The following is a 10,481-nucleotide window of genomic DNA, read 5'->3' on the forward strand; positions in this document are numbered from 1 at the left end:
CCAGTAAATTAATAAATCTGCACAAGGATTATTGTCTCATGGAATGCTAGAGGCCTCAATATTTGAGGCAAACAATGATATCTCCAGGAAAGAATTAAACAAGAAAAACCGAGTATTATGATGCTACAAGAAACCAAAGTATCTCAAAATTGATTGACAAAAATTTTTCAAGGAATTAAACTTCTTTATGAGGTCATGGATTTATATTTCAGAGGAAGTGTGGGAGGTTTAACTATACTCTGTAACCCTTTAGAGGTAATTTTTGAGGATTGGGTTAGCCTACCTCGAATTCTTTCCTTGAAATTCAAGCATATAGGAACCCGTGACTCGGTGTTTTTATCATCTTTTTATGGCCCTCATACTCTGAGAGGAAAAGAGGCTTTCCTTCAAAATATAGGAAATATGAGAAGTATATGCTCTAAGGAGCTCTGGATCATTGGTGGTGACTTTAATCTTATTTCCTCCCTTGAGGAGAAAAAGGGTGGGATATGTAGAATGGATTAAGAGATGGAAGTGTTTAAGGAATTGATCATGGAGCTAAATTTGGTTGATATTCAAACTAATAGTGGAATATATACATGGAATAATTGAAGAGGGGGATCTCATCAAGTTTCTTTCTTACTTAGACATATTTCTAAACTCGGAACATTTGATGAGCAAGGATATATTCTTTGAAGCATCAATCCTCCCCTATTTAGGGTCAGATCACTTGTTGATTAGGTTGGAAATAGATCTTCAGTTGGCACCTAAAATCAAGCCTTTCCATTTTGAATCATTTTGGCTTAGGTATCCCTCCTTCCTGGGGAAAATGGAAAATTAGTGGTGATCCAATACAACACAAGGCAGGAACCACATGCACACCTTCCAACTTAAGCTAAAAAATCATAAATAATAGATTAAATGTTGGAACCAAGAATAATTTGCGAAGCTTGTGAAGGAGAAAACATGTATTCAAGAGCGAATGAAAGGGATCCAACAATGAATGATCATATAAGGTCATTTCGACACATTGATACCAGAAGAAGGTCAGGTATTGAATCTTCTGGATGAAAGAAAGAAACAAGAGGAAATCATTTGGAAGAAAAAATTCCATATTCAGTGGCTCAGGAAAGGTGAGTTATATACAAGATTTTTTCATAACGTTATGATCAAGCAACGACAACATAATCAGATATTTTCTTTAAATGATGCCACAGGAAATTGTCTCACCCAACATGAGGAGATGGAGGAACTCTTGTTAGATCATTTTCAAACCATGGTTTCAAAACCTAATCATGACTCATTGGAGGCAATCCAAAGAATTACTAGACACACCCCCCCCTTGGTCAGTCAGGATCAAAGCCTTGCTCCAATGAGGGCAGTGACTCTAGAGGAAATAGAGGAAGTTGTCAAAGGTTTGGCTAGGAATAAAACCCCAGGACCGAATGGCTTTAGAGTAGAATTATTCCAAGATACCTGGAGCTTCATTGGATGTGAAATCCTAGATATGGTAGAATAATTGCATAGAATGGGAAAGGTATATCCTAATCTCAATTCCACTTTTTGTAGGTTTTAACCCTGTACAGAAATTACCTGCATACGAATTCTTAAACAAAGAAAATAAACAATGCGAGAGCATAACCCATAAAACACATATGCACAGAGATTCTTCCCTGGATCCCAAAACCGGGACTACCAGCTTGATTTTTCATTATGTTCCTTTCAATGTTACAATACATATGTATACATGCCGAAGCATCCAATACCATGGACCGAAAAACCATCGCATCCAATACCATGTGCGAAAATCATGCACAAAACCATAGGTAGGTTCGCCCAACCTAATATAGGGTCCAAAAAAAAGTTTCCCGGGGCGCTGCCCCGGACCCCGTAGAGGGGGGCTACCCGCCCCCCTCTAACCCCCCGTTTAACTACGTAGCTTAGTCGTGGAAAGAATATAACACAACCCAACAATCTCCCACTTGTTGTTTTCTTTCCACAAGGGGCCACAGGAGAGCTTAGTCATTTTTCCAGCACTGAAACACCCATTGTTTCTCTACACCAAGAGAACTTCTCAGAGCTCACAGATTTTGTCAATGCATCTGCAGTATTCTTCAAAGTGTCCACCTTTACCAGCAACACCTTTTTGTCTTCTATCATATCCTTCACAAAGTGATATTGAACATCAATGTGCTTTGTCTTTGAATCATAAGCAGGGTTCTTTGCCAAGAAAATTGCACTTTGGCTGTCACAGTCTATTCTTATAGCTCCCTATACTAACCCCATACTTGAACACAATCTCTGCAACCAAATTGCTTCCTTGCTTGCATGAGTGGCTGCCATGTATTCTGCCTCTGTAGTTGATAGTGCCACTACAGATTGTTTCTTACTCATCCAACTGACTGCACCTCCAATTAGGTTAAACACATACCCACTTGTAGATCTTCTCTGATCCAGATCTCCAGCCCAGTCTGCATCAACAATACCATGAATATCCAACACTTTGTCCAATCCTGGTCTTCCTTGATAGCACAAACCATAATCACTAGTGCCACGCAAATACCTGAAAACCCTCTTCGCTGCTGTCCAGTGCTCCTTCCCAGGTTTTGACATAAACCTGCTCAATACTCCCACTGCATGTGAAATGTCTGGTCTAGTACAGACCATTGCATACATCAGGCTACTGACTTCACTTGCATATGGAACACGGGACATGTCCTCTTCCTCTTCTTGTGTCTTGGGACACTTTTCAGCAGATAACCTCACACCTACAGGAATAGGAACCTTCACCGGCTTACTATCCTGCATATTAAACCTCTGCAGTATTGTCTCGACATACTTCCTCTGGTTTAACTAGAGCTTCCTCTTTTCCCGATCTCTTTTAATTTCCATGCCCAAAATATAGTTTACAGCACCAAGATCTTTCATGTCAAATTTGGAGGACAATTGGGTCTTCAAATCCTGCATAATTTCTTTGTCATTTCCAACCAGCAACATATCATCCACATACAAGACCAGATAAATAACACAGTCACCAATTAATTTAAAATACACACAATGATCTGCTTTGCTTCTGGTGAAGCTAAGTCCCCGTATAAATGTATCAAATTTCTGATACCACATCCTTGGTGACTGTTTTAACCCATACAGAGACTTCTTTAACTTGCATACCAGTTCTTTCTTACCCTTCACCGCAAAGCCTTCAGGTTGCCTCATGTAGATTTCCTCTTCCAAATCCCCGTGAAGAAATGTTGTCTTCACATCCATCTGTTCTACCTCAAAGTCAAAAGCAACAGCAACAGATAAAAGTAATCTAATAGAAGCTACCTTGGCAACAGGAGAAAAAATATCACCAAAATCAATTCCCGACACCTGGGAATAACCTTTTGCTACCAACTGAGCTTTGTATTTCTCCACCTTTCCTTCTACATTAGTCTTCTTCTTGAACACCCATTTGCTGCCAATGGGTTTCCTTCCAGCCGGCAACTCTACCAGATCCCAAGCCTCATTTTTGTGCAAAGATGCCATTTCATCAACCATGGCCTCTTTCCAGAGTTTTCCATCCTCTGAATCCAATGTTTCCTTCACAGTTCTGGGATCATCATCAATAACAGACAAAGCAAAATTTGAACTGAAAGCAGATGGACTATACCTTTCTGGCTGCCTTCTTTCTCGACCTGATCTTCTCACAGCCGGAGTTTGTGGCTCTTCATCTTCTGATTCCTCCTCTGCTGCAGAGTCTGATTCTTCCTCCTTTGGCTCAAACTCTATCTTCTCAGGTTCCTTTGGTTGGACTTCATGTTGAATAACATCTTTTACCTCTCTGAACACCACATCTCGGCTGTACACAACCTTCTGTGTGACTGGGTTCCAAAGCTTATAACCCTTTAAACCATCCTTATACCCAATAAAGATGCACTTTTCAGATTTACTATCCAACTTGGTTCGTTTCTCCTTTGGAACATGTACATATGCATCACATCCAAATACCCTCAGATGTGAAAGAGAGGGTTTCTTACTAGTCCATACTTCTTGTGGAGTCTTATCCTCCAACGCTGATGAGGGTGATCTGTTGATCAGGTAACGTGCAGTATCCACCGCCTCTGCCCAGAATTCCTGTCCTAACCCGGCACCACTGAGCATGCTTCTTGCCCTTTCCATCAACGTCTTGTTCATTCTTTCTGCGACTCCATTTTGTTGAGGTGTATATGGAGTAGTCTTCTGCCGTGCTATACCACACTTCTTACAAAATTCTTCAATTTCCTTGCTGCAAAATTCTCCACCATTATCTGTCCTCAGCACCTTTATCTTCTTCTCTGTCTGATTTTCCACCAGAGCCTTAAATTCTTTAAACCTGTCAAAGACTTCAGATTTCTTCTTAAGGAAATATATCCATGTATTCCTTGAGACGTCATCTATGAATGATACATAGTACACAGACTTACCCAGTGATGGAACCTTCACAGGTCCAAAAACATCACTGTGCACAAGCTCTAATATCTGTTTCGTCCTCTTACCACCAGAGGGGAAACTCACTCGATTCTACTTCCCATACACACAATTTTCACAGAAATCAAAATCCAGAGAGCTATCATTCATACCTTCTACCATACCGTTACCATGAAGTATTCGAAGGCCCTTCTCTCCAATATGTCCAAGCCTTTGATGCCACAACATGGTCTTCTCTCCAGAGACCACTAGATTTTCTACTCCATTTTCAGGAACCATAGAACTATTACACCCATCAACAACAGTGCTACCTTGCAGCTTGTACAGAGTTCCAATCCGAACTCCCCGCATCAATATCAGTGCTCCTCGAACCATCTTGCAGGTATCTTTCTCGAACAACGTCTTTACACCTGCATCATCCAACTTGCTTACAGAAATCAGATTTCTAGCCAATGCAGGAATATGTAGAACACCCGGAAGTGTTCTAACCCTTCCACCTTGCAACTTCAACTTTACCTTTCCCCAACCAATGATTTTAGCCTTCCTATCATCTCCTAAGAAGACATCACCACCATCGTATTTCTCATACTCGCAGAACCACTCTCTATGGGGAGTGAAGTGAAAGGATGCACCTGAGTCAATCAACCATGCCTCATGATCTACATGTGTACCTGAAGAAGCCAAGTACACATCCCCACCTTCATCTGAGGTGGTTTTCACCTCTGCAGAAGGAGCATCATCAGATCCCTTTCCTTTATCAGGAGCTTTAGATTTACAATCCCTTCTGAGGTGCCCTTCCTTTCCACATTTCCAGCACACCACCTTTGTAGGTTTTCCTAGAGATTTAGATCTCCCTCTAGATTTAGATCTCCCACTCGATGACTTATTTTTGTTTCTGTTCTGGGACCGTCCTCGTACAGACAAGGCATCACCATTCTGGTTGTCCATATTCTTCCGTCTCATCTCCTCCGTCAGCAAGGCTGAGACTATTTCATCAAACTGCAAAGCAGTTGCATTGCTACCTATTGCAATAACCAGACTATCCCACGAATCTGGTAGAGAACAAAATAGACTGATGCACTTATCTTCATCTGAAATTTTATTATCAACAGATAATAATTGACTTACCACAGTATTAAATGCATTCAGATGCTCTGTCACCGAGTCTCCATCTTTCATCCTCAGGTTATACAGCTTTTTCCGCAGGAACAGTTTATTCACCAGAGACTTAGATTGGTACAAAGTCCCTAACTTGACCCACAAAGCCTTTGTCGTAGCTTCTCCTGATACATTCAACAATACTGAATCTGAGACACACAATCGTATTGTGCTCTTTGCCTTCCGATCCAATTTCTTCCATTCTTCATCGGTCACTCCCGATGGTTTAGTACCCGGATCTACCGCGATCCACTGATCTTTATCCACCAACAGATCCTCCATCTTGAGTTTCCACAACTCAAAATTCTGACCATTGAACTTCTCAATCTAGATCTTTCCACTGCTCACCATCTTCTTTCACCACCGGAATCGATCTCGCAGATCTCCCACTGAACAGGGTCTACCACAGGCCCGAGCGAAACCCCTCAGCAACAAAGTCGTCCCCTTGAAGCCAAAACAGCTCTGATACCAAATGTAGGTTTTAACCATATACAGAAATTACTTGCATACGAATTCTTAAACAAAGAAAATAAACAATGCGAGAGCATAACCCATAAAACACATATGCACAGAGATTTTTCCCTGGATCCAAAAATCGGACTACCAGCTTGATTTTTCATTATGTTCCTTTCAATGTTACAATACATATTTATACATGCCAAAGCATCCAATACCATGTACCGAAAAACCATCGCGTCTAATACCATGTGCGAAAATCATGCACAAAACCATAGGTAGGTTCGCCCAACCTAATATAGGGTCCAAAAAAAAATTTCCCGGGGCGCTGCCCCGGACCCCGTAGAGGGGGGCTACCCGCCCCCCTCAAACCCCCTGTGACCCCCCCGCTGCGCAATCGGCGCAATGAAGGGGAGCTCCCGCCCTCCTCTAACCCCCCGTTTAACTACGTAGCTTAGTCGTGGAAAGAATATAACACAACCCAACACTTTTATCTTTTTAGTTCCTAAATCCACCCACTCGAAAAATCCTAAGGGTTTCAGACCTATAGTCTTATGTAATGTTATTTATAAAATCATCTGCATTATTATGGTAAAATGGATCAAACCTCTTTTTCTGACCCACATATCCCCAAAACAAACTGGCTTTCTTTGAGGACATGAAATTATGGATGGAATTATCACCTCCCTTGAAGTTGTACATTTGATTAAAAAACTAAAATATTTTGGAATGTTGATGAAGTTTGATTTATCCAAAGCCTATGAATGGCTTATCTAGACTTATCTCCTCAATATCTTAAAGGATTATGGATTTGATTCAAAATGGAGCAACTGGGTATCCTCTCCCATTCAAGCTTTGGTATTCTCGATCTTTCTCAGTGGATCCCCATCCAAATCCTTTAACTCTTCTAGAGGATTTCGTCAAGGAGATATTATGTCTCTCTTTCTCTTCATCCTTGCGGTTGAAGGCCTAGGTAGGTATATCCAAGTTTCCTCCCAATCTTCCTAGATTAAAGGCATTCGTTTATGGGCTGATGACCTCCCTATCACTCATTATCAATTTGTGGATGATATCATGTTGTTTTATAAAGTCTCCCTTGATGAAGTTAGAAAGTTAATAGATACCCTCCATGAGTTCATGCAGGCCTATGATACCATGATAAAATCGATAAATGGAACATTTTGTTTCTTAATACTCCGATTTCTACCCAATATTTCTTAGCTCGATCCCTTGGTTCTGGAATCAGAACCTTTTCTGTTAGATATTTGGGTATGCACTTGGTTGTGAACTCCTTAAGAAATGCTTGCTAGCAATATATTCTTCAGAAAATTCAACCAAAATTGAGTGGTTGGGAATTTAGGGCATTGAATCTCATTAGTATAGTGATCCTATTAAGATTTGTTTTACAATTCATCCTTATCTACCAAATATCGAGCATGGTTGCTCCCAAATTAGTGTCTAATTCCATGATAGAGACATTTAGGAATTTCCTATGGGGAGATTCTTAGGAGGCTAAGAAATGGGCTTTGGTTTGCTGGGCCAATGTTATAAAATCTAAATTGGTAGGTGGCCTAGGCCTCAGAGATCCATTGATACTCAACCAAGTTCTAGATGCTAAATTGTGGTGGAGATGGTTAAAGGGATGCCCCAACCTATGGAAGAATATATGGACTAGGAAATATATAATGCCTACCTCATCTAAAGGAAAACTAATACACTTGGATACACAAAAAGGATCTTATACTTGGAATTTGGTTTCAAATAATAGAGATCTCATTAGAAACCACATATTTTGGGAGATCATGGATGGGAATAGTGCTCTTTTTTAGAAAGATACCTGGAAACAAAAAGGGAAGTTGCTCAGTAGAAGAGACCTTGGAGATATTTTCTTATATAAGAACAACCAAAATTTCATCTTACTAAATCATTATTGGAATCCCACCCAGAATGACCCATTATGGAGAACTTGGAAAGGCCCATAGGATTTGATAAACTTGCCAATAAGAAATCAAGTTTAGTCCAGCAAACTTACTAAAGAGGAAGGCCCTAACATTCTCAGATGGGGCTACACTACCACAAGAATGTTCAATATGAGGGAAGCATACAAATTTGCAGTTGAGGAACTATAGGACCACCACAATCCTATATGGAGAAAGATATAGATAGAGAATTTGTGGCCAAACGTTTCTCATTTCTTATGGTTAGTTTGTCAAAAAACAATCCTCACCTGGGATCTGTTATAGAAGTGAGGACTCCAAGGGCATTCATATTGTATTCTATGTGGTCTACAGAATGAATATCTTGAACACCTTCTGAACACATGTACCTTTCTGACTAGTTATGGAGTAAGTTAGGTAGCCTCTTTAACCACTAGGACTGAGTTATAAACAACATCTCAAAATCTATTGCAAATTGGAGAAAGCGAATTTTCAAAAGCCCAGTTCTGAATCACGATCAAAGATTGTGAATTGGTTTTCTCCTCTAGTCTATCTCGAAAGAAAGAAATCGAAGAATATTTAAAGATCAATGGATACCTTGGTAGGGATTATGGAAAGGGATTATACAAAATATTCAAGAAAATTTTTTGGTCGATCAATGGCATCCAGATGACTGGTAGGTCTTCCGTCATGAAGCCTGAATCCTCAACCATATGAACTTATCTCCCCAAATGATTGCCCCTTCATCATGGAAACTCATGATTTCTCATAGTCCCTTACCTAAACATTATCATGCTCCACCTGAAGGATTTATTAAGCTAAATTTTGATGGTTCCTCCAAAGAGAACCCTGGGGATGCAGGTTTTTGGGGGTTTATTGAGAGAATCCGAAGACTACACCAGAATAATCTATGCAACGAATTGTGGATATGCTAGCAATAATGAGGCAGAATTCAATGTTTTTCTAAAAGGCCTATTAATACCTGAAAGGGAATATTTTACGAAATTAGTTATACAAGGGGACTCTAACTTAGCGATTGGAATCATTAAAAAATTGAATCATGGATGTAGTGTTGAGAATATCATTCATAGTTGGAGGAAAGCATGCTTGGTGCAAGACATAGGGGATCTTCTTCACTATTTTGAATATATCATTCCTTCCCACATCAGGAGAGAAGGGGAAAAAGCATCATATTTTTTAGCTAATTGGGTTGTCTAAATATTGGGAAGACATTGGATTATCCTTGGCCTCCATACAGCCTTAGAGAAGAGATGGAAAGTCTGAAGCACATCCTGTATCATGATATTGGTGACAACAATGAACCTAACCAAGTCGTTAACCAGAGATCCCCGATCAGGGTGAGGCCAGCGAGATGGAATCCTCGGGATCCATGTCATGGCTAGCATTCCAAGAAGAAAGGATGGTGAGGGATTTTTTTTGGCCCTCACACACTCGTTAACCTTCGCAAGGTGGGTAGATGCATGCAAGGCATTAATGATGATCTGAGCGACTAGTGTGACACCTTCTGCCTGAAATTTTATGTTGCAAGTTTGTTTCTAGGAGGAGGCATTGTAAGCAGTTTGGTTACAGGCCCTACGGAATTCTTATGTGCACTCTCGAAGGTCCCTGCCACATCTGGTCGAATTCGTACAACAACTATCCTCCATTATAAAGTGGCTAGCGTCTATGAGTATGTTTTATCAATGATTTATTCCCTTCCAACTCCTTTGCTTAATTTCTCTATGATAATTCATGGGGAACAGGTCTCTGAGACAATGTTTCGGTTTAGAATGACTTCATTCTCCAATTTGTGGAAGGAAAGTGCTAGTTTTTGTGATGGGCAACCTCAATTCGGTCAATTTTTATCTATTAGTTATGTTATCTTACACTCTTGGATAGGTATGAACTTGGGGTCTATGCTTTGGCATTCACTTTGTATTTTATGCATGGAGACTTGGGTTTTATTTCATGTCTTCTTTTTACTTTTGCTGGTTTGTAAGTGAGGATATTATCTGAGAGAGTATCCATTCGAATGGACTCTGTGTTTGGTTCTTCGAAGGATCAGGGAGCCATGGATTGATGATGTCGGCCTTTATCAGTATACCCATATCATATTCAGTGGAAAATGATTTTTTTATAAGTTTGTTGCACATGGTTCTCTGGAATTATTTTGTGATATACCTTCAGGTGTCAATCCCAGGTGCACAAAACAAGATTGTGAGCTCGCCACTTTCAATGTGCTAGGTTTTTTGGTTGTTATCTCAATGCAATGATTCATTTTCATCGACAACAAAGTCATAGTATGGTACACCATTCCTCTCGAAGAGGTTCCATGATGAAAAAGGCTCGGGGCGGGAGTCATTGTGCGGGGCTACAACGTGGTGGAAATCATCACTAGCCACATCTTGTTCAAGGTTGCAGTTGTAGAACAACCTTTAGGCTTATACGTGAAGCGTCTTAGGCCTACCAGACTGACACTCCGCCAACTTACATCTAGGTCAG

The sequence above is a fragment of the Pinus tabuliformis genome, chromosome 5_1, assembly GCF_031772625.1.
Source record: "Pinus tabuliformis cultivar Carrire ecotype Pingquan chromosome 5_1, CPIR1, whole genome shotgun sequence".
NCBI lineage: Eukaryota > Viridiplantae > Streptophyta > Pinopsida > Pinales > Pinaceae > Pinus > Pinus tabuliformis.